Here is a 26,776-nt window from a genome sequence, read left to right on the forward strand (position 1 = left end):
TATGTCAGCAGTATTTCTTTCCACCGGGGTTGATTAAGCACAGTAATTTTTCCAGGGGTGGGGGTAAACTAGTTATATTTCCCCCATAATAAAGTTGCCTTCTCAAAAGATACAAATTCAATTTGAAGTTAACATTTTTCTGCAACGCCCTTACAATAATTAACATAATTTGATGTGACTGAAATGAAATTATATGTGTGAAATATATTCTTTTATGGTTGACATTCGTTTTCCAGGAAGGGCTTCCTCCCCTTGCCCCTTCTGAACATCCATGGTCTACTTCAAACTCCGTAATTATGCTACATACTACTAAATTGTTCTGCGATCTACACATTATTAATATTAATTTGTAACAAGAAATAAATATAAATTCGAATGGTTCAACCAACGGGATGAGTTCGACGTCATACGTGAAAAGTTTGAGAAAATTCAACTACCACGAACAGCGGCCCTCTTGTTTCATTTATATTCCCAACTTCCAAACGACTTTTGAAACTTGTGCGAGATTTAGCACCATTATGCTTGGGTTGGCTTCACTGGCTAACCGTGAACACGCGCCAGGGAGACCCAGGTCCTGCAAGAGGAGGGTTCTCCAGCGTTGTCGGGTATGAATGAATGGTGGCTGCAAAGGAAATTTGAGCCAGTGGTGTTTCAAGGAGGTTTTTTCCAGGAACAGGGAATTCTGAAGCAAAAGAACTAACAGGAAGGGAAAAAAGGAGAAACACCTAATAATGAGCGAGAAACGGGAAAATTAGATATACAAACGCTTGTTTCTGTTTTTCGCTTGTAGGAGAGCACAAACATTGGAAATATTAAGATTTCTGTTTTTCGTTTATATTTGAACTCAGCTGGTAGTAATTGAGCTAACAAGTGCGATAACTTTTTCAAAAATTAAATTTTTTTAATTAAAACTGAATATTGAACCAGTTTTACAAATCTCATGTCATATGTGAACAAAATATTATTAATTACATAGTCCGTGGTTTAAACACTCTTCGAACAACGTACGAAATGGCTGTTTATGGTTATGTACCATTCAGAATTAGTAGAATCCACTGGAGATAGAACCAAACAATAGACCCTTTAATTGACATTAATGGCTTTTTTATTCATTTTGAGGGGTGACGCTATTGTTAATTAATCTAGCGCCACGTGGCGACACGTGTCGGGGGTGGAGGAGGAGATGAGTCATCGATGACTCATGCACACGTGTGAGTTTGAAATTAATGGTTTTCCATTAGTGCACAAAAGATACTATTATGTATTCCGTTTTTGACCTAAGCTAACCTTTTGTTGTATATTATATATGCGTTTCTGCCGGATATGAGTCACAGATGATTTATACAGACGTTGGAGTTTGGAATTAATGGTTTTTCCATTAAGGTACAAAAGACACTATTGTGGAGTTCGTTTTCGGACTATTCTAACACTATTGTTGTATATTATATATGCGTTTCTGCCGGATATGAGTCAGGGGTGCTTTATGCACACGTGGGAACTTGGAATTAATGGTTTTTCCATTAATGTACAAAACACATTTTCGGCCTATTCTAAGGCGTCACGTCCGCCCATTTTGGCGTCGGTGGTGAGTCATATTTGGTATAATTAAGGATCCAGATTTACCCGAATTCAACCGGTGTCGACGCGTTCGATCGGAGGTAGAAGATATTATAACACATGTTCGCTTTAAAGGCGAAGAAATTGAACGATGTATCCTATATGCAAACGAAGTATGCGAGCGGAATCCATGTTAATAATATTAACCTGTTACGGAAGAACCTGTTATGTGGTTGCATTCATCGGCACCCCCAAACCGCGCGCGTTCATGGATACGCGTGGGGAAGAAAGGGTCGCCATTGTTACGGTCCCCTTCGCTTGGTCTTCTTCCGAAGTTGAATGGAAGGCAAGTGTCGCCAAATTTTTACACACGAGTATTGATTTTCTTTGAGGTTCCAATTTTATTTGGTGGAAGTAATCTACGCGGTATTTCTGCCGCCTTTCGTAACATTGCAAAGACTATTTGACCAAAACCGTAAGGAATTTGGCTGAACTAAGAACATTCAGTTCCAGTATCTACAAGTTAAAGTGGATGCCAGCCACTATTTGCCCTTATTTCGGGGTTGCGAACCACGGACCATTTGATTATTGCCTTATATACATCAGGATTCACGTAAAATTGACCAGATGTTTTTACTGTTAGGGACAATATTTCGCATTTTTTGTGTATTTTTACTCAGAAAACGCTATTTGAACGATTCAAGCAAGAGTTCGCATGGCAATTTAGACACACAAACTGTGTTTCTTCAACTTTAGCTGAAATTTAGGTTTATTTTTTACTCTATTATCACAATTTCTTCTATTCAGGCAACATTTTTTATTAAATTTTGGACTCACAGAGACATTTTTCAACTTTTAACTTGATATTTTAAAAGTTTATTTCCATTTTTTACTCTAATATCACAATTTCTTCTATTCAGGCAACATTTTTTATTAAATTTTGGACTCACAAAGACATTTTTCAACTTTTAACTTGTTATTTTAAAAGTTTATTTCCATTTTTACTCTAATATCACAATTTCATCTATTCTGGCAGGAGTGTTTATTCCAGTTTAGACTTGCAAAGATAATTTTTTCAACTTCTTTTATTAATTTTTCTATTTATTGCCTTTTGTATCTTATATTTATTAATTCTTAACTTTGAGTTTTGTTCTTTATTTAAAAAATTTCTCTAATCACTAAGGAAGAAGTACTTTTAAGTAAAACTGTACCCACAAACTTTATTATTACTATTATTATTAGTATTATTATTATTGTTGTTGTTTTTGTTTTGATGTAGTTGTTGAATCTTGTTGTTGTTGTTAGGGTTTATTGACTTCCACTACGCTATTTTTGGTTTGCTTCGTAGGAAAGTTTGCTTATTTTAGAGTTTCCTAGGTATTTTCTTACTGTTAGGGTAGGTAAAGTTTCCTAAATATATGAGTAGGGTTCCATATATTCTTGTTCTTGCATGTTTTTCATATGATGTGATCACCACAACTCTCCAAGGGCTTTTACTGCATGTTTCCATTTTTATTGAGGCTTAGTGATTCCTAGAGCCACTTTATGCATGAGAGAAAGCTTGAAAATTTTGATCTCAGATAGCCGTCAACCTTATGTCAGAGTATTTTCGAGTATATTTTAGTCTTATTATGGCCCACTAGAATATCACGGCTTGCTTTTTTTTTTAAGTATGTTGCGCAGTTATTGTATTTTTGCTTTTGCTTTCTAGATAAACTGTATGAAATGTTTAATATTTGTACTTTTTGCACTTATAAGAGGCCAAACTTTTACTGTAACTAAAATTATTATGTCTCTAGGCACTGAAACCCCTTTACCAAGAGTACTATAACTGCATGTTTATTAATATTGTTTCTTTCATCCCTCAAATATAACAATTTAACAATATAATGACTAATCACAGGACAAGTCGATGTTAGCAGATGACTACGTGGCTCTTAAGTCCACCTGCCAAACTTTTCTTACCATGCTATTTACCCTTATAGTCTTTTATTCGGGGTACGTTTCAAGTACTATTGAATTTTTGAGTGTTTGATTAACACCAGGGGTTATTTGTATCTGTTATGCTTTATTATTTGAGGCTTCTTTTTTTATTCTACAATCACTATATGTCCCTGAGAACTAAATTTCCACTGACTGAAGCTTAAAGCTTACGCTCTGCAGCATGTTGAATGGTTAAGCACTGGTCAATATGAATTTTACAGAGGCTAGTAGGAGGCATAGGAACACATGCCAGAGCATTATTAGCGTGCAACCAGTTACACAGCCAATATTTGCTATTTCAAGTAACTACATGTACCAGAACATTTTACAGCCCAACACTAACTAGACTTCAATTTATACTATATTAGGGGCTAAATGTAGCAAGAACACTGATTGTACATATTTTTGAGAATCCAACTATATCAGGATTTTTTCTATGTAAGTATATTTTTATTGATTACTAACTTTAACAGACCAATCAGGAAGACAACAAAATTCACTAAACTTAGTACTATAGTGTAGGTGATTGCATGAAAAGTAGAAATTATAACATCCAAAAGATTTCGCTTTTTTTGCTTTTGTGACTAATCGTGACGCTGAGGATGAATGGATGGCCAAAAATCTTAAGGACTGGATGTATTTTACCACTACAGACGCCTATGTAGAAACACTAGAGTACTGTTAGCTTTCAAAATTGAGGATATACTGTACTGTTTCTTAAATATTTTGTACTTGGCACGTTACAGTTATATCCATTTCAGGACAAATATTGCTAAAACTCTCAAATTTACTGGTACAAGTTGATATTTCTGCTATCAGACGAATTAACAACCCTATTTTACAAACAAATGGTATTGTTTACACTTTATTTACTTCAATCTGAGACTAATATTTTACAGTAATTGAATCATTCAGCCCTAGTCAATACTTTACTGCATCAGAAAGTTTGTTATTAATCTAATAAGTATGCTATTTTGGGATATTCTAATGCAAACGTTGTTTAATTCACTGGTTATAATGCAAACTTTTGCACAAATTCGATATATTCACTACCTTCAAACCAAACAATTGTACTTATTTAGCGCATTTCATTTATATTTCTTGTAATTAACTTATGTTTCTTATAATTAACAAACTAAACTAATTACTTTGGCATGTTAAAAACCTTATTTTTTACTATTTCCTATTCTATCAGGTTCTATATTGCTGTTTTTATCAATTATGTAAGACCACACTCTGGTAAATGCCTATATATTCTCTTTTATACACACGCACGCACGCTACACACACACACACACACACACACACACACACACACACACATTTACACACTTATACGAACATACATCTGACGTTTTTCAATATTTTGCTATGAAGTTTGCATCCACGCTATTCAAACAAGGGCAGGCAATGTAGTATTTATGAGTATTAGTAATCCCAAAGTGGTGTTTTTTGTGTCCAAGTTCAGATGAGAGTCTGCTATGTGCCTTTTGCAGGGGATTGCATGTGAAGTGTATGCATATTGAGCATTATTGAGTGTGTAGGCTTCCAAGTTTTGCTGTTACTTTCCTATAATTCTGCGAGACTGTAGAGAGTTCTCCCTTTTCAACCAGTTTTTCTTTCATTGATTGGATACTTTTTGGGAACTTAGCAGTTTTTTATGTTATGAAGCAGATTGTTGTAGAATATTTTGCATGGTCATTTGTGATATTGAGTGCCTGCTGTAACGGAAGTAAGTATCTTTCCTTCTTGTGTTGATGTTCTCGTGTAGGTTTCCTATTTTCGGTCAAGTTGCAGTAGGGAACTTAGCAGTTTTTTATGTTATGAAGCAGATTGTTGTAGAATATTTTGCATGGTCTTTTGTGATATTGAGTGGGTGCTGTAATGGTAGTAAGTATCTTTCCTTTTTGTGTTGATGTTCTTGTGTAGGTTTCCTATTTTCGGTCAAGTTGCAGTACTTAGAATAATCGCTATTGTCTTATTGATCTACGAAGCTCCTTTGAATAATCATTTGCATGGGGCCCTATACTCCACGCTGTACTTTGTTCTGGGAACTATCTTTTGAAGCCTTGGCATTCTGCTAGTACAGTATTATTATCGTAGAGGTAAATTAGTTCGTGAAAATATGTATTTTTCTGATTAACTATAGTCGCTTAGTTGTTCTAGCAGGTATAAGTAGTTACTGCTGATGTTGTTAATTTTCTATTCGCAGGGGCTATGTATGATGTAGCGTATTTGTGTTGGCTGTCCCTTTTATTCCTATGTTGTTGAGTTTCTCCATAAGCATGTCCTGTTTTACTCTATTCTATGCCTTGTTGCTGCTAGATATCTGAGGTATGTTGCTGGTTCATATCTGATGTAGCTTGTTTGACTATCTATTATTTTTGCTATGGCTGTGGCTATTGATGTCCCTTTCTGAATTCCATGTTGGTTTCTGTTTATCCTTGTTGCTGCTTGTTATCTGAGTTAGGTTGTTTGACTTCAGGACTATCCTTTTTTAACTTTATTGTTGATTGCTGTTTTGTGTCTTGTAATATTATTTACTATAGTAACAAAATTATTTTCCTTCCATCCCACATTTATTATTCTGAGCAACAGAACTTCTCCTTCTTTCCCATATATTTGATTATTTCTGGTGTAAAAGTACAATTTTTCAAAGTGAATGTTTTAAAAGTACAATTTTTACAAAGTTAATGTTTAAAAGTACAATTTTTTCAAAGTTAATAATTTAAAAGTACAATTTTTTCAAAGTTAATAATTTAAAAGTACAATTTTTTCAAAGTGAATGTTTTAAAAGTACAATTTTTACAAAGTTAATGTTTTAAAAATACTATTCTTTCAAAGTTAATAATTTAAGAGTACAATTCTTCTGCTATTTGAACTTTTGTACAATTTTGTTATTGTTGTTAAAATAAATATGTTAGTTGATATAAAATTAGAGTAAATTTTCATGAATTTATATATTAAATTTCAAAATAGTGTTACTTGCTAAAGATAGCGGACAAAATAAATTAAACTTTGACAAATACTGAACAAGAAATATACAAGTATGTTGATAAATATCAATTTTTAAAAATAATTTTGTTACTATAGTAAATAATATTACAAGACACAAAACAGCAATCAACAATAAAGTTAAAAAAGGATAGTCCTGAAGTCAAACAACCTAACTCAGATAACAAGCAGCAACAAGGATAAACAGAAACCAACATGGAATTCAGAAAGGGACATCAATAGCCACAGCCATAGCAAAAATAATAGATAGTCAAACAAGCTACATCAGATATGAACCAGCAACATACCTCAGATATCTAGCAGCAACAAGGCATAGAATAGAGTAAAACAGGACATGCTTATGGAGAAACTCAACAACATAGGAATAAAAGGGACAGCCAACACAAATACGCTACATCATACATAGCCCCTGCGAATAGAAAATTAACAACATCAGCAGTAACTACTTATACCTGCTAGAACAACTAAGCGACTATAGTTAATCAGAAAAATACATATTTTCACGAACTAATTTACCTCTACGCTAATAATACTGTACTAGCAGAATGCCAAGGCTTCAAAAGATAGTTCCCAGAACAAAGTACAGCGTGGAGTATAGGGTCACCTGCAAATGATTATTCAAAGGAGCTTCGTAGATCAATAAGACAATAGCGATTATTCTAAGTACTGCAACTTGACCGAAAATAGGAAACCTACACAAGAACATCAACACAAAAAGGAAAGATACTTACTACCATTACAGCACCCACTCAATATCACAAAAGACCATGCAAAATATTCTACAACAATCTGCTTCATAACATAAAAAACTGCTAAGTTCCCTACTGCAACTTGACCGAAAATAGGAAACCTACACGAGAACATCAACACAAGAAGGAAAGATACTTACTTCCGTTACAGCAGGCACTCAATATCACAAATGACCATGCAAAATATTCTACAACAATCTGCTTCATAACATAAAAAACTGCTAAGTTCCCAAAAAGTATCCAATCAATGAAAGAAAAACTGGTTGAAAAGGGAGAACTCTCTACAGTCTCGCAGAATTATAGGAAAGTAACAGCAAAACTTGGAAGCCTACACACTCAATAATGCTCAATATGCATACACTTCACATGCAATCCCCTGCAAAAGGCACATAGCAGACTCTCATCTGAACTTGGACACAAAAAACACCACTTTGGGATTACTAATACTCATAAATACTACATTGCCTGCCCTTGTTTGAATAGCGTGGATGCAAACTTCATAGCAAAATATTGAAAAACGTCAGATGTATGTTCGTATAAGTGTGTAAATGTGTGTGTGTGTGTGTGTGTGTGTGTGTGTGTGTGTGTGTGTAGCGTGCGTGCGTGTGTATAAAAGAGAATATATAGGCATTTACCAGAGTGTGGTCTTACATAATTGATAAAAACAGCAATATAGAACCTGATAGAATAGGAAATAGTAAAAAATAAGGTTTTTAACATGCCAAAGTAATTAGTTTAGTTTGTTAATTATAAGAAACATAAGTTAATTACAAGAAATATAAATGAAATGCGCTAAATAAGTACAATTGTTTGGTTTGAAGGTAGTGAATATATCGAATTTGTGCAAAAGTTTGCATTATAACCAGTGAATTAAACAACGTTTGCATTAGAATATCCCAAAATAGCATACTTATTAGATTAATAACAAACTTTCTGATGCAGTAAAGTATTGACTAGGGCTGAATGATTCAATTACTGTAAAATATTAGTCTCAGATTGAAGTAAATAAAGTGTAAACAATACCATTTGTTTGTAAAATAGGGTTGTTAATTCGTCTGATAGCAGAAATATCAACTTGTACCAGTAAATTTGAGAGTTTTAGCAATATTTGTCCTGAAATGGATATAACTGTAACGTGCCAAGTACAAAATATTTAAGAAACAGTACAGTATATCCTCAATTTTGAAAGCTAACAGTACTCTAGTGTTTCTACATAGGCGTCTGTAGTGGTAAAATACATCCAGTCCTTAAGATTTTTGGCCATCCATTCATCCTCAGCGTCACGATTAGTCACAAAAGCAAAAAAAGCGAAATCTTTTGGATGTTATAATTTCTACTTTTCATGCAATCACCTACACTATAGTACTAAGTTTAGTGAATTTTGTTGTCTTCCTGATTGGTCTGTTAAAGTTAGTAATCAATAAAAATATACTTACATAGAAAAAATCCTGATATAGTTGGATTCTCAAAAATATGTACAATCAGTGTTCTTGCTACATTTAGCCCCTAATATAGTATAAATTGAAGTCTAGTTAGTGTTGGGCTGTAAAATGTTCTGGTACATGTAGTTACTTGAAATAGCAAATATTGGCTGTGTAACTGGTTGCACGCTAATAATGCTCTGGCATGTGTTCCTATGCCTCCTACTAGCCTCTGTAAAATTCATATTGACCAGTGCTTAACCATTCAACATGCTGCAGAGCGTAAGCTTTAAGCTTCAGTCAGTGGAAATTTAGTTCTCAGGGACATATAGTGATTGTAGAATAAAAAAAGAAGCCTCAAATAATAAAGCATAACAGATACAAATAACCCCTGGTGTTAATCAAACACTCAAAAATTCAATAGTACTTGAAACGTACCCCGAATAAAAGACTATAAGGGTAAATAGCATGGTAAGAAAAGTTTGGCAGGTGGACTTAAGAGCCACGTAGTCATCTGCTAACATCGACTTGTCCTGTGATTAGTCATTATATTGTTAAATTGTTATATTTGAGGGATGAAAGAAACAATATTAATAAACATGCAGTTATAGTACTCTTGGTAAAGGGGTTTCAGTGCCTAGAGACATAATAATTTTAGTTACAGTAAAAGTTTGGCCTCTTATAAGTGCAAAAAGTACAAATATTAAACATTTCATACAGTTTATCTAGAAAGCAAAAGCAAAAATACAATAACTGCGCAACATACTTAAAAAAAAAAGCAAGCCGTGATATTCTAGTGGGCCATAATAAGACTAAAATATACTCGAAAATACTCTGACATAAGGTTGACGGCTATCTGAGATCAAAATTTTCAAGCTTTCTCTCATGCATAAAGTGGCTCTAGGAATCACTAAGCCTCAATAAAAATGGAAACATGCAGTAAAAGCCCTTGGAGAGTTGTGGTGATCACATCATATGAAAAACATGCAAGAACAAGAATATATGGAACCCTACTCATATATTTAGGAAACTTTACCTACCCTAACAGTAAGAAAATACCTAGGAAACTCTAAAATAAGCAAACTTTCCTACGAAGCAAACCAAAAATAGCGTAGTGGAAGTCAATAAACCCTAACAACAACAACAAGATTCAACAACTACATCAAAACAAAAACAACAACAATAATAATAATACTAATAATAATAGTAATAATAAAGTTTGTGGGTACAGTTTTACTTAAAAGTACTTCTTCCTTAGTGATTAGAGAAATTTTTTAAATAAAGAACAAAACTCAAAGTTAAGAATTAATAAATATAAGATACAAAAGGCAATAAATAGAAAAATTAATAAAAGAAGTTGAAAAAATTATCTTTGCAAGTCTAAACTGGAATAAACACTCCTGCCAGAATAGATGAAATTGTGATATTAGAGTAAAAATGGAAATAAACTTTTAAAATAACAAGTTAAAAGTTGAAAAATGTCTTTGTGAGTCCAAAATTTAATAAAAAATGTTGCCTGAATAGAAGAAATTGTGATATTAGAGTAAAAAATGGAAATAAACTTTTAAAATATCAAGTTAAAAGTTGAAAAATGTCTCTGTGAGTCCAAAATTTAATAAAAAATGTTGCCTGAATAGAAGAAATTGTGATAATAGAGTAAAAAATAAACCTAAATTTCAGCTAAAGTTGAAGAAACACAGTTTGTGTGTCTAAATTGCCATGCGAACTCTTGCTTGAATCGTTCAAATAGCGTTTTCTGAGTAAAAATACACAAAAAATGCGAAATATTGTCCCTAACAGTAAAAACATCTGGTCAATTTTACGTGAATCCTGATGTATATAAGGCAATAATCAAATGGTCCGTGGTTCGCAACCCCGAAATAAGGGCAAATAGTGGCTGGCATCCACTTTAACTTGTAGATACTGGAACTGAATGTTCTTAGTTCAGCCAAATTCCTTACGGTTTTGGTCAAATAGTCTTTGCAATGTTACGAAAGGCGGCAGAAATACCGCGTAGATTACTTCCACCAAATAAAATTGGAACCTCAAAGAAAATCAATACTCGTGTGTAAAAATTTGGCGACACTCGCCTTCCATTCAACTTCGGAAGAAGACCAAGCGAAGGGGACCGTAACAATGGCGACCCTTTCTTCCCCACGCGTATCCATGAACGCGCGCGGTTTGGGGGTGCCGATGAATGCAACCACATAACAGGTTCTTCCGTAACAGGTTAATATTATTAACATGGATTCCGCTCGCATACTTCGTTTGCATATAGGATACATCGTTCAATTTCTTCGCCTTTAAAGCGAACATGTGTTATAATATCTTCTACCTCCGATCGAACGCGTCGACACCGGTTGAATTCGGGTAAATCTGGATCCTTAATTATACCAAATATGACTCACCACCGACGCCAAAATGGGCGGACGTGACGCCTTAGAATAGGCCGAAAATGTGTTTTGTACATTAATGGAAAAACCATTAATTCCAAGTTCCCACGTGTGCATAAAGCACCCCTGACTCATATCCGGCAGAAACGCATATATAATATACAACAATAGTGTTAGAATAGTCCGAAAACGAACTCCACAATAGTGTCTTTTGTACCTTAATGGAAAAACCATTAATTCCAAACTCCAACGTCTGTATAAATCATCTGTGACTCATATCCGGCAGAAACGCATATATAATATACAACAAAAGGTTAGCTTAGGTCAAAAACGGAATACATAATAGTATCTTTTGTGCACTAATGGAAAACCATTAATTTCAAACTCACACGTGTGCATGAGTCATCGATGACTCATCTCCTCCTCCACCCCCGACACGTGTCGCCACGTGGCGCTAGATTAATTAACAATAGCGTCACCCCTCAAAATGAATAAAAAAGCCATTAATGTCAATTAAAGGGTCTATTGTTTGGTTCTATCTCCAGTGGATTCTACTAGAATTTACGGTTCTGCGATTCTCTAGTGGCACTGTAGCCATATGTCAATTTTTCCCCAAAAAACAGGCGACCATTTGCTTCGAAGTGCTTCTTGCACGAACAAACTGTTGTTGGTTTGTGGATGTAGGTAGGCCCACCACTTCTCTAGCAGGCACGGTAACAGAAACGAAAAATAAAGTGCCCCGATTTTGTGATTCATGGTACGAGCTGATACTTGGTTATGCAGGGGTTGTAAAAAGTATTCAGCACTTTTGTGTTTCTTTCTGTTTTCGTTTCTTTATTATCATTATTCTTCATTTTATCTAACTTTGCATTTTTTTTATGGATAAGTTACTCATTGTGATAGGAATAAAACCGACGCAATTATCAGTTGAAATGTAGGAGATATACAGCCTAGCAAGAAAACACCAGGCTCAGGGATTTATCCAGAATATTTAATCTGATGTAGTGTAACTTTGTTTTTAAAGGGTGTAAGGTTAAATTTAGTGCTAAAATTAGTTTTTTGTGAAAAAATTCAGGAAGGTGTTCTGAAAAAAAGGGGGAGGGGTTGATGATTGTGGATAAATCACTGACCCAGCCCCAAAATAAACACAAGCCTTCATCAGGCTAGGCTTACACTGTTGGAAAGGTCACGCTCCGCCACTGGTGGACACGAAGGCATAATCAGAGTGAAATCCATCGCCAAATTGTCAAGCTGTATGGTGGGAATGCAATTTCACTTCCCATGATCAGGAAATTGCCAGATGTTCGAAGAGGAAAGAACGAACGTGAACGACAAGACGGAGCGTGTTAATGCAATCATCCTTGCCAACCGCCAAGTGAAAATTAAAAGAGATTGCAAGTGAACTGAACATATCCTACGATAGTGTGTCTATGCTGATTCATGATCAGTCGGGTGTATAGTAAACTGTGCTCTCACTGGGTGCCACAATTGTTAAACGATAGCACAAAAGTCAACTCAATTGAAATTGGACGTAATTTTTTACACACAAGAAATCAAAAAACTGGTCACACGATTCAAAAAGTGCTTGGAATACCTTGGTGACTGTCAAAAAAGTTAAATATTCATGCATTTTTCTCCAATAATTATTTTCTTTCTAATGCGTTTTGTTTCTTTTATACAGGGGGGTGTAACTTACTTTTTGATTTGCCCTAGTATTTAAAGATTCGTAGTTTTATTTCCGATGTTAAAAGAAGGTTTAGTACCTATATTTAAGAATATTTCAGTTGTGTCTTGGTGTCTTCTCCCCTTACCTCTGTAAGTGTAAATTTCTTCGTCGCATATTCTGACTATTTTTCAATGGCGCACTGGAATTAAGCACCCCTAGCTTATAAAGAAGAGAGAATTAAAGTTGTCAATGGTCGGAAAATATCGACCAATTCCCTGCTGCAGCCTAGCTTCGTGGCCAGTGGTTCCGGGTTAGAATCCTGATCTGGACATGGGTGTTCTTTGAGAGTGTCCTTTCATCAATTTCATCATATCATCAGTCATCCTCATCGTCGCGATTAGTAGAAAGTGGCAGAAAAGGGACGTAAAATAATGTAATTCAATAAATCAATTACTTGCTCCAGAACAAATTCAAAAATCAGAATCGGTTTGTAAGTTGCGTTTATTCTTCTCCTCACAAATATATTTCCACATTGTCCATTTGAAACGTACCACCTTTCTTTTTTCATGCAGTTATTATGCATCTGTCTTGAAGAATGTGACTCACTCTCCCGGAAAATGCGCAACAATTTCCTCGGCTGAACAAAACTGGGTGCGGTACCTTGCCTATATATTTTATGGCGCCCGCTAGACCTCCCATTCAATTTACCTAAACAGAAGACGGTCGGTTTCCGGCTTTACGCCATTCTATCAATTTTTACCTCGTTGCAAGCGACAGTTGGTGTCCGCGCTGATGCGAGGCCACTTTAGCAAATTCGTGACAGCTTATCTCGTCATAATTGAATATCTCATTACAACCACGGGATCATTCAACCATTTAATGATCAAAAGATGAAGGGTGAAGTGCAGGAACCTCGCGAACATGACAACGCACACGACGGTTAACCCAATTGAGCCAACTTCACGAAAACTTTTTTCATAATGTCCACTGGCCGTAACTACCGGACACAATGTAGAGAGTTTTTACGTAACCTTCCATTATGATTTCGAAACGTCATTATTGTGTTGGTCAGCAGTTGTAACTGATGCCGGCTGATGACGACTTTCACTACGCTACTTACTGGGTGAACCTTCTTCATTGTTCTCACCTTTGGACTTGACTTTTAACCTAAGCGTGATTCTCCTTTCTATCAACAGAGTGCGCCACTTTATTCAGAAGTTTATCAAGATGAAGTAGCAGTTTTGGTACCTTTGTTATCATTCAGCTGTAACAGTTTTATTGATATAAAGAACCTTGTGTATAATAAAGGACTGAAGTGAACAGTATAGAGATCAGTATGGATATTGTGTAGAGAACAAAGATAAATACAAGTATAATGAACTTATAAAATATTATAAATAGGTAGTTCGTATGAACTTTTCAGCCTGATCATTACCAGTGCGTAGTTAGAGCAGGGGTGTCCACAGGGGGGGGATTCATGACGCGCCTGCGTCATGGGAATTTTTGGGGGGACAAAATTTTATAGTTTAGCTGCCATTTCTACATATCTACACACAAAAATAGGGGGATCGTTTCATTTGATTAACTTGTTATTGATTTTTAGTTATGGTTATTATGTACAGTTTCTCTACTTGCCTGTGGCTGATCGCGGAAATGGGGTTGAAATGAAGCACCATCGCTTATGCCTTTAGAATCAGTTTGGAAGGGAGGGGGAGGATGCGCTGTTCGCATACTCAAGCAGACAAAATGTTAAAAATAAGGATCATTTATCATTTGTGTAAAATGTCATTTCAATCAATGTCAAGTAATAGCAATTGTCTACATTGTAAACAATACCTAAAGTAAACACATATTGCTTAAATACGTCTGTGTTGCACTCAGTGGCGTGCCCAGGATTTTCGAAAGGGAGAGGTTACGTACACTTTCTCTGGTAGTGAGCTCTCATTTTGCCATTTTTTCCTACCTTTGACGTTCTTTTTTTTAGGAATACTGGGTCAAAAGGGAGGAGTTACAACCCCCGCTTGGGTACGCCGCTGGTTACATTGTTCCGCAAATTTTGTCTGAAGAAAATAATTTGAGCAAATAATTCGGCATAAAGCGGGGATTTCCTACCCGTTTTGGGGGGAGTGCGTCATAGGCCTTGGTGGGGATGGGCACCCCTGAGTTAGAGATCGATTTGTTCATTGAACTCTCCAGCCTAACTATTGCCTATTTTTGTGGGTGTAGGAAGAGGTTTATTATCCATTTGCCTTGACTCATCTCCCCAACGGGTTGGCAGGTGCCGGGGCTTGCTCCGAGTAGATACTTTCCTGGAGATGAGGCCTTGCTCGAAAAGGTTTATTATCCACCCCAGAAGCTATTGTTGTTGAACAACAACAACAACAACAACCTTTGGACATTCAGCTCAAGTAGTTTTAGATGTCCACAAAACTTTCCGAATTATTTATTCCGATTAATTTCATTTCAAAATGCTTTTAATTCACTTCGGTTGTTACAGCTAGACACATGAAGCAAATATGTATACCTAACTCGCATTCTGAATGGTTAATATACAGTTATGGGCACTTGTGAGTTGTAAATAACCCATTATAAGTAAATAGGATTGTTAGAACCCAGAAGTGTCCATGCCGGTACCACGATGAATTAGCCGTAAAAATAATAAAAACAGGGTTATAAGTTCTAACCTTGAGGAAAACAATTCTTCCCCATTTACCTCGAAAGGCGAGAAAAACGATATTAATTAACGGAAACACAAATTACACTAATTGATAAATTTAGTTCATGTTCTATTTTACATAAGACTATGTAAAATATTGACATTAGCAAAGATGAATGATGAATTTGATGAACAATCACAGACCACCCAGGCCGGGATTCGCAACGCGATGTGCCAACCACTCTGCTACGAAGGTCGGCTCATCAGGATTGTAACCTGCCATACGGACAACTTTATTTCGTTATACCATTGGAGAGTTTCATGTAAGTTAGTTGTTAATTTTAAAACTTACAAGCAATACTGAGATGATTTTTTCTTACTATTCTCCGTCCATTACAAGAACGAAATTAATGGAAATAAACCATGTAACTTCTAAGAAATAATTTATTTCCTATTTGATAGCTCGAGTCTTGTCTAGCTAATACAGTTACTGATTGTAGCTGCACAGTTCATGATAAGGTCCTATATAGCTTTATCATATGCATTATATTGCTACGCGCAAGATTCTTGCGCAGCTGCCATTGAAACAACCAATGGGGTTTCTTAGAAGCCTCTTGTATTAGTCTACATTGAGTTTATTCTTAAAGTGGACAGAAAATGGTAAGTTTAGCTTATTAAATAATTATGCAGTGGTTAAAATCAAATGTATGTTGGCTATGTTCATCTATATTTAACATTCAGCAGTTGTTTTGTTTTCCCTTAAATTTCACACCATCCAAGTTACAGAAAAATTTAACATCCCTGGCTGTTATGCATTTCCAGCTTGGAAGCAAGTCATAACTTCCAAATCCTCCAATCAGCAAGCGAGCCGCTGGCGTCATCTCCACGCACCACCAATCGCGAACCGTGTTGCTCACGCTCTAGGCTGTTGGTAAGCTCGCTAACTATACTCTATCCCGGGAATATCTGGAACATGGCCGCGGTAGGGAAGCGGAGCAAGCGAGTGGGCGGAGCGAAGCAGTACAAGCTGCTGCAAACAACTGGTAGCTGCAGTCGATTTTTCCGCTCAGCGCAATCCCGTTTCTTCTCATGTGTTCATTAGTCAAGCCCAGTGTGCGAATTAACATGGAGGATGCCGGGACCCCCAACACACACACACACAGAATAATTTATCCCCGGCAAAAGAAAAATTGTTTTATCCCTGCCCGGGATGTTTTGCCCCCTCAAAGAAAATGGAATTGGTAGCATCATTTCTTAGCTATGTATCAAGCACAATTGTAAAAAAAATCGTGTCCATTAATGGTCCAGTCATCAAACCGCCCTTTCCAGATTTCACCGGTGGACGGGCTGGTGCACCACCGATGCATGCTTCGTCTTTGCAGGGCGCACCAAAGCTCTCACCATCTTAAACCATGACGTCATCAATTTACACCAGCCTCAAGAGCTGATGCGGCTGGTGAATCAAAATGGCGTCGTCTATACTGAAGCTTCTTCCGCTTCGTGATATGTGAGCGCTCTGTAGGCAAAAGTACGGAATATCACGCCGATTTTGTTGCACGGAGGGAGAATAAACTAGATGCAGACATAAACTGTCGACATTTTAAATACTACCACTCCTTCACTTGCACGTAAAGTGAAATAAAGTATGCCGATGCATCAAAACATGCGTCCATCTTCTGCTGCAACATGTAGGAAAGCATCTATTTGCAAAATTTGATATCACTACAAGAAAATACCACTTAAATTCGTACTGCACATGCAAAATAAGATGTCGTTAAGTGAAATATATAATATTCATGAAATATCTTCTGTGATTTAGTCACTGATTTAGTCCGAATCAAACTTTCATTGTTTCAGTATGAAGCTTTCCGAATTGACGTCATTTTTGGTGCACCAGTCTGATGCACGCTGGTTAAATCTGGAAAGCGCGGAAAGATTTCCCTGCCGAAAAGTATGCAGCCTTGTGGATAAAAGGACACTAATCTGCAACTGATAACCTCATGGCATAGTGCTGATATCTCTTCTCTATATTTTTTTATATGTATATTTTATATATATAAAAATGGATGTATGTGTGTATTGGTTTGATTTGGTGTTTTAAGTCCACTTTATGCACAGAAAGGCTAATCGGGACTGTACCTACAGTTTAAAGTGGGATCCGAACCACTTGTGCCTCCACCGGGTATCGAACCCGGGACCCCTTGATTACAAGGTAGTATGTGTGTATATATGTGTGTGTGTTTGTTCAGCAATAACTCTCGAACGCCGGGAGCGATTACAACCAAACATGGTACGCGTATCACTTGCAATCTGGAAATAATATTTTCGGGGTAAGACACCCCTAGCACCCCTATGGGTGGGGTGGGAAGGGGTGACATGTAAAAATAATCGAGAACAGGCATCCGTGACTCTATGCAATCCGCGCAACGATAGTGTTTCTCAGGTTGTCTAACCTTCAGGCTGTGCTGCGAATGGAATCCATAGTTTTCGTGACACTCCCAATGCGGTTCAACTGCAAGTTCATCACCTATCGGCATGGGGGGTGAGAGGGGCCGAATCCATAGTTTTCGGAGTCGCTATGCTAATTGGTGACATTCACGATCACATTTAAAATTAGTTACATTTTACACTATAGTTAGAATTCATTATTTTCCTGTCTAATACAAGATTGGGATAAATAAATACCCGGGCAATTACTGGTAATCAGCTAGTTTTACATACATTAAAGTAATCACAAGAAACTTGTAGGTAGATTGGTTGGACGCTAAGTTTGAACTTATCAATAGCAATTTGGTAAAGTTTTTTAGGTTCAATAGCCTAACCTAACATAACCTAACCTAACCTATCCTAACCGAGGTATGAAATAGGAACACTTTATTTGAAAGTGGTTAGGTTAGGTTGACATAGACAAATGGGGTAGTCCTTATAATACTAAAGTACCAATAGCTCTTGTTGTGTGCGAGTATGAGTGTTCTTAGAAAGTGTATATGATGTTTCTAAATTACGTCTAAATGTTATCAAAAGATTTATAATGGCCAAGGTTCTTGCCACTGTTCTGAGGCACTTAAAACCGCAAAGCAATAGTTTAGTGTACTGTCCCAGTGGTTATACTGAGTCCAAGATCGGGGCTATATCACTATGTCACGTGGTCGTAGGCTATGAATAGAAATAAGTTTACCAACTCCTAAGAAATCAGGTTGCCAACTCATAGAAAATCAGGTTGCCAACTCATAAAAAATCAGGTTGCCAACTCATAAAAATCAGGTTGCCAACTCATAGGAAATCAGGTTGCCAACTCATAGGAAATCAGGTTGCCAACTCATGAGAAATCAGGTTGCCAACTCGTAGAAAATCAGGTTGCCAACTCATAGGAAATCAGGTTGCCAACTCACAAGAAATCAGGTTGCCAACTCCAGAATCAGCATCATTTCACTGATATGAATAATATTATTTACAATTTCTGATCGATTTTCCTCCTGTATTTTATTCTCTAGACTTTAGGCTTCGCAGATAGCCTAACTAGCCTAGAATATACGCTCCTGCTGGCAACATATACAAATTTACATACAAAAAAATGAAATCACAAGTAGCCTACGCAACTGAGTGGGCACCGCCCCCCTCCCAAAGAAAAGCTTAATTCGCACAGAGATTCCTGACGAACGAAGTGCAGTCAACGAGAATAACACGGTTTAACCCGGGTTCTTAATTGTAATCTGGAAAATATTTTTCGCTTATTTAATTTAGCTATCGAATATTGCTGTTGTGTTTTGCAATATGGTGGAAAAGGATGTGGAAATTGTAAATTAGGACATTGTAAACAAGTAAAAGAACCTCGATTTGCATAGCTTGCGAGAGGCCCTTATCAACTTGTCCAAGAACAATGGACCTTACGGGAATTGTTTCTGTTTAGAAGCTACAAGGACATCCTAACGTATTTCCGAAATGCACTTTCACTTTCGTTAAAAAAAAAATGCGAGACATTGTCAGGATCAACAATGCGACACGCATGTCAAGCATGTGCGTCACGGTGCGTGTGTTGGGACGGAGACATGTTCCACCTATGTACTTCCCACTCGGACAAGGTTGCCACACGTGGTTGCTGGGTCGTTCCAGCCCACTTGGTCCACAACGAGGCTCTGGAACGATTTCGGCGCAGGGTGATGGCAACGACTGGGCAAGGTTTCAATCACTTTATTACAGATCTCGTGCGTAACCGGGCTCTGTGTTTTATAACATCTCCGTCTCGTTTCTTCTCTTCCCACTTTTACCGTTGCACAAGATCACTCTGGTGTGACGGCACCATAATACATCTTTAATACATGAAGAAGCATACGGAATGCCTGGCAGTAACTCACTACTCTCTCGTGTGAACCTCGCCCATTTCTTCACTATCGCCAGTCCTGGAAGCGTAGGGGGGATACAGGGGATGGTGTTCCCCCAGCTGGGAAAATTTACGCAAGGCATCTCCCCATCTTTTACATTGTCCCCATGTTAAAACTTAGGAGAATCCCACCAGCTAGTCCCAAGGCTCCAGAAGCCCCTGTCATACCCAGAAATGTCCACTTCGAGTACTGACTACCTGTTACTACCCATAGGATATTTATAAAATTTGGCCCCCTAGACTAACCTTTGTTTTGGGCATGCCGATATTATTATTATTACGTATTATTATTAGTTTTGTTTTCATGGTACTTCACTTCCTCCAAGAAGGAAGATGCAATTCCTCTGTTTCTTATACAAAATCATGAACAATAATATTCAGGTGCAAGATTTTCTAGAACAAATACACATACGTGTTCCTATCTCCAAGACACGATTCAAAGGGGTGTAACAGAAGATCGAGCATTATGAACAAATCACCTATCAGGAGAATGTGTGAACTGTACAACAGATAAAGGAACCAAAATTAGATAATTATATTTCACATGCCTATTGGGACATTCAAAAAAGTTATTCAAGGAATGGAAGAATAAATGTCAACAATGTAAACATAAACGCAATTTTTGTAAATATATATATTTTTTGTAGTTTATACTCAATTACATATATGTACGTACATTCTAGAGTGTCAATTATTTACAGATCCTTTATTACACACATAATTAATGTATTTATTCAAGGTAAATAACTTCTATCCTTGATTTATACTGTGTTTATTTTATTTCCATATTTTATGTAATTTATAATATATATATATATATATATATATATACATATTGTACATGGTGGTAAAGATCTGAAATACTGAATGTAAAGGTAAATACGTTGTGCATTGTACTTAATAATTGAAATATTGTATTCATGTAGGCTATTTTTGTAGATAATAGTTAAATATTTTATTCCACTCTCTTGAATTAACATGTATTGTTATAACTCGGTTTGTTAATTGTTGTATACACATATAATTTAGCGTTGACATGTTTTATATTTATTTACATCTGCACAATAATATTTCTTATCAAAGTGTAAATTTACAAACTCGAAGCAAGAAATGTAGAACACTGTAATTGGGCATTCGCCTGTTGTGTTTAATAATAAATAAATAAATAAATAAAAACTTTAAAATATAGACATATATGATTAAGAATTATTCATTAAACTTCGTTTTCGTGTATGAAGTAACATGTTTATGATGTTATAATGAGGCAAGTAAAATTACGACATGTTCTATGTTGCTTTTATCACAATAGTAATGAATTTTAGTTAGTCGATGGTCTTATCACTTCTGCCTCTTCAGCGTCTCATTTTTGTGTGCCCCCTGGGCTTGTGGCCCCTTGGCCATAGCCTAGGATAGCCTAGTGGCAAATCCCGCCTGCTTTTACTCTTATACAGAGAGAAACAAGCTGACCTCCGTGGTGGAGTGGTTAGCACATCGCTCTACGACGTCAAGGCCATGCGGTGCCTGTTCCCGTGCAGAGTTACATGACGATATATATATATATATATATATATATATATATATATATATATAAGATTAGTGAAATGTTTTGTGTGGAGTGTAGCACTATATGGTGCAGAAACCTGGACGTTGAGAAGAAATGAAGAGAAACGACTCGAAGCTTTTGAAATGTGGACATGGCGAAAAATGGAGCGTGTAAAATGGACGGACAAGGTAAGAAACGAAGCCGTACTGAAAAGAGTTGGTGAAAAAAGATCTATACTGGAGACCATCAAGAAGAGGAAAAGAAACTGGTTAGGACACTGTCTAAGAAGGAACTGCCTGCTAAGAGATGCCTTGGAGGGAATGGTTGAAGGAAGAAAAGTCCGTGGAAGAAAGAGATATCAGCTTATGGATGATATTAAATTAACTGGGTCGTATGCTATTACGAAGCGTAAGGCAGAGAACAGGGAAAGCTGGAGATTGCAGTGAAAAACCTGCCAATTAGGCAGAAAACAATGAATGAATGAATATATATATATATTTGAAACAGTTGTTTAAAAACACCATGAAGGTATAATTTCAGATATTTGCCAGAAAATGCGCTAAAATGAAAATGTGAATTTTGGGAATAATAACACCGAATAGTAAAAAATAAAAAATACACTAATTTGAAGGAAAAAAAGTAACATAAATTGAAGGTCCCTACAGATTACGCATAAATAAAACAAGAATATCCGTTGTAATTTATTGCATTAGTAACAGTGAGTCCTAACCTAATTTTCGGCATAATCACCACCGTTCTTCTGGCATTAGTCGTAGTATGGCACTAAATTTTGTATGCCCATGGTATATGTGTCTGACAGCAAAGACTGGAACTATCTCTACCGCAGTGTAGCTGTGAAATCCTTGTCCTGCCAGAAACCTCTTCAGTTAAACAAAGAGATGAAAGTCTGTACAGCTCACCGCTCACGAGAAGATCCCCAAACGAGGGGAGACGGGGAGCGGGGGGTGAGGGGAAGGACCGGTCCATTTGCAAATTTAGGGGGTAGCAGAAAGCCTTCCGCTGCGGTCTAGTATTCTTTTCGACGTGCGTGGGAGTTGATTTGCGTCAATTACGCAGAGTGTGTGTCCGCAGCAACAGTTTGCTGCTTTTCTTTCAGTGGCCAGAACACTTTTGTATTGCTTATCCTGTGCATTATTTAGACTGTATTTCAAAGAATTTTAAAAAGAATATACGGCATTTGGTGAACTTATAGATCACACACCCCTGTAAAACAATTTCACACCGTTTCCGTATAACTAATAATAGGCCTCATTATAGACATATGTCTGAATATTCTAATATTTATTCACTATGCCCCCGTAATATTATACGGTTGTGAAACTCGGTCTCTTACTTTAAAATAATAACATAAATTAACATTCTGCAAGACATTCTGCCTTGGAATTATTTCTTCCAGGCCTAAAGTCAGGAAACCGTTACTAAAATCACATTTGGTGTTTCGGCATGGTTCAGATCGCTGATTCACATAACTTCACTTTTCCACTGACATGTAACAGCTAAGAGAACAGGAGTTAAAAACTATTGTTTATTTCTGAATTCTGATGTCGTGAAACTCAAATCAAAGAAAGCCGTATCGCATATTCTTACCTATTGTTAGAAACTTGCTGATCACCATGAGCCGCGGTAGATGTCACAAATGCTTTGAAATCAAAACCTTACGCAACGAGCGGCGACAACAGAAGAGACTCAAAAGTTCAACAATTTTTCTTTGTTGAAGAAACATTTCTTTTCTTTGCGCTTGCAACTGAGTGTGTCTTATTTCTTTACTTTGAAATTGAAAACGGAAAGAATATTAACAATTATTATCAAATAACAGAAAAGAGAATATTTCCAAATTGTCCTAAAAATCTGCCCGGACCATTTATAGGACTCGAAAAAGATGAATAGCCCAGGTACAATAGGACGTCTGTTAACCCTAAACGATTTGTATCGCTGCACCGGTTACAGCGAGCCCACATGTTTCTCACTAAGGTTGCACTCCCCTAACCCTAATAGTGGAGTCGCCCATCGCTACGTCACTGCACTTCCGTTGTGGATCATCTCCTGAGCGGTGATCTATACAAGGCCAAAGTTGTACAGGGATTAATCCAAGATCTCTCACCTGAAGTGATGCAAAGGCCCGCGTGGGGTTGTGCACATTCGATTGGCCTTCCGTGAATTGTCTGCACCATTGTCTGACCATACTATCACTCACGACGTCCGGTCTGCACACCTCACACAATTGTTGGTGGCTCTGTGCCAAATTCTGAGCGTGCAAGAATCTGATTACTTACTACACGTAGGCTACATCGCAGTCGGTGGGGATTGTATGAGAGCTGCAATCTTTAACCTAGAACTGCCCTAAAACGGCTGCATTGCAACTGCACCAGATTACAGCTACATACCACTTCTTCCTGCCTGCATGTGTGTGTGTCGCTCTCCGACCACTTGTGCTGCGTATAGGCACTACTGGAGTTTTTTTCAGGACGCCCCTCGTATGTGAACTTTCAGAAGCTGTTATTAACAGAGTGTTCCTGTTTTAATGTGTGGTTAGCTAAATCAGGTACCTATACAATGCAATTCTATAAATTCCTTGCGTTCAATTTCTAATACCTACATACCCTTTTCGTCAGCATTAATGGTATAACGGCATGTTGTCAGTTTCACAGTACTTCACTTGGATATACTGTACTGAAGCAGAAATCCCATTGATAATGTAAGGAAATGTGACACTTTCTTTTGTACAATTCAATCATTTCTCTTATATGCAAGAGTTAAGTTGTTTGCTTTACAGAGAAGAGAGAAGTAGCTTTATGCATTGAAAAATGAGTCCGCACTCATGGTTCTTGCGAGCAGAGGGTTCCAAACCTCAGTGGAAATATCAACATATAATACCGAGAATGTATAAGGAGACTGATAAATTATAAATTGTATTTCTTAATCAATCACTCTTCACTCTTATCTCATTTAGTCGTAACTTTAAAAATAATAAAGTATTTTATTTTAAACTTACTGCGTATGATAAAATTCCATAATCCTTCCCTAGCTTGTGAATTATAATAATTTTCCAAATTCACTAATTTGCTGTTTGAATTCAAATCATAGAGAATAGAGAAATTAAGTCAATATCATAGAACATAATATTGGTACTTAACAAAACCATACGTGGATCTGTATGAGTTTATCATTTCCATTTGCAAAAACATCGATTTAGTTTAGTTTGTAATTGTCAGGGAAAAATGTAAATGTTGTCCTGGAAAACCTGGAAAAGTCAGGGAATTTCATTTCTGCTGGTTTGTAGCCACCCTGTAGTAGCAGAGGCCGGTCTCGAAAGTCAAAAAACAGCTGCGATGGAACTCGATGCGCTGACCACACGTCACCCAATAAAAACCTATGTTATAAGTCCTGGGTCTCAAAACGTCCAGGAATTTTATATAAATTCAATTCCGGTCCAGGAGAGAAAATCAGCAAGCGTAAATGGATTCTGGACCGTAAAGAACCGTTTTATCTGTAAAATATTGAAATACGGTCCAGCGACCTTTTTTTCGGATCAGTTTAAATAGGGCCTAAGTTCCGTATTCAAACAATAGGAAACTTGGACCGAATTTAAATTGTGCGAGAAAAATGGTTCCGGCCCTGTTACAGAACCGATTAGAATGTTTGGGTTCCTGAATCGTTAACAATCTCAGGGTTGTTAATGGTCCAGGAATTGTAAATAAATTCAATTCCCGTCCTGGAGAGAAAATCAGCAAATGTAAATGAGTTTTACACAATAAAGAACCTTTTCACGTTTTTAAAGTATTTCAATTCGGTCCACTAACCTTTTTTCCTGGATAAATTTCAATACGGTCCAGGAACCTTTTTCCCCGGATAAATTTAAATACGGTCCAGGAACCTTTTTCCCCGGATAAATTTCAATACGGTCCAGGAACCTTTTTCCCGGATAAATTTCAATACGGTCCAGGAACCTTTTTCCCCGGATAAATTTCAATACGGTCCAGGAACCTTTTTCCCCGGATAAATTTCAATACGGTCCAGGAACCTTTTTCCCCGGATAAATTTAAATACGGTCCAGGAACCTTTTTCCCCGGATAAATTTCAATACGGTCCAGGAACCCTTTTCCCCGGATAAATTTCAATACGGTCCAGGAACCTTTTTCCCCGGATAAATTTCAATACGGTCCAGGAACCTTTTTCCCGGATAAATTTCAATATGGTCCAGGAACCTTTTTCCCCGGATAAATTTCAATACGGTCCAGGAACCTTTTTCCCCGGATAAATTTCAATACGGTCCAGGAACCTTTTTCCCCGGATAAATTTCAATACGGTCCAGGAACCTTTTTTCCCGGATAAATTTCAATACGGTCCAGGAACCTTTTTCCCCGGATAAATTTCAATACTGTCCAGGAACCTTTTTCCCCGGATAAATTTCAATACGGTCCAGGAACCTTTTTCCCGGATAAATTTAAATACGGTCCAGGAACCTTTTTCCCCGGGTAAATTTCAATACGGTCCAGGAACCTTTTTCCCCGGATAAATTTCAATACGGTCCAGGAACCTTTTTCCCGGATAAATTTCAATACGGTCCAGGAACCTTTTTCCCCGAATAAATTTCAATACGGTCCAGGAACCTTTTCCCCGGATAAATTTCAATACGGTCCAGGAACCTTTTTCCCCGGATAAATTTCAATACGGTCCAGGAACCTTTTTTCCCGGATAAATTTCAATACGGTCCAGGAACCTTTTTCCCCGGGTAAATTTCAATACGGTCCAGGAACCTTTTTCCCCGGATAAATTTCAAAACGGTCCAGGAACCTTTTTCCCCGGATAAATTTCAATACGGTCCAGGAACCTTTTTCCCCGGGTAAATTTCAATACGGTCCAGGAACCTTTTTCCCCGGATAAATTTCAATACGGTCCAGGAACCTTTTTCCCCGGATAAATTTCAATACGGTCCAGGAACCTTTTTCCCCGGATAAATTTCAATACGGTCCAGGAACCTTTTTCCCCGGATAAATTTCAATACGGTCCAGGAACCTTTTTCCCCGGATAAATTTCAATACGGTCCAGGAACCTTTTTCCCCGGGTAAATTTCAATACGGTCCAGGAACCTTTTTCCCCGGATAAATTTCAATACGGTCCAGGAACCTTTTTCCCCGGATAAATTTCAATACGGTCCAGGAACCTTTTTCCCCGGGTAAATTTCAATACGGTCCAGGAACCTTTTCCCCGGATAAATTTCAATACGGTCCAGGAACCTTTTTCCCCGGATAAATTTCAATACGGTCCAGGAACCTTTTTTCCCGGATAAATTTCAATACGGTCCAGGAACCTTTTTCCCCGGGTAAATTTCAATACGGTCCAGGAACCTTTTTCCCGGATAAATTTCAATACGGTTAAGGAACCTTTTCC

The sequence above is a fragment of the Lepisma saccharinum genome, chromosome 28 (genome assembly GCF_977018435.1).
Source record: "Lepisma saccharinum chromosome 28, izLepSacc3.1, whole genome shotgun sequence".
In the NCBI taxonomy this organism is placed as follows: Eukaryota; Metazoa; Arthropoda; class Insecta; order Zygentoma; family Lepismatidae; genus Lepisma; species Lepisma saccharinum.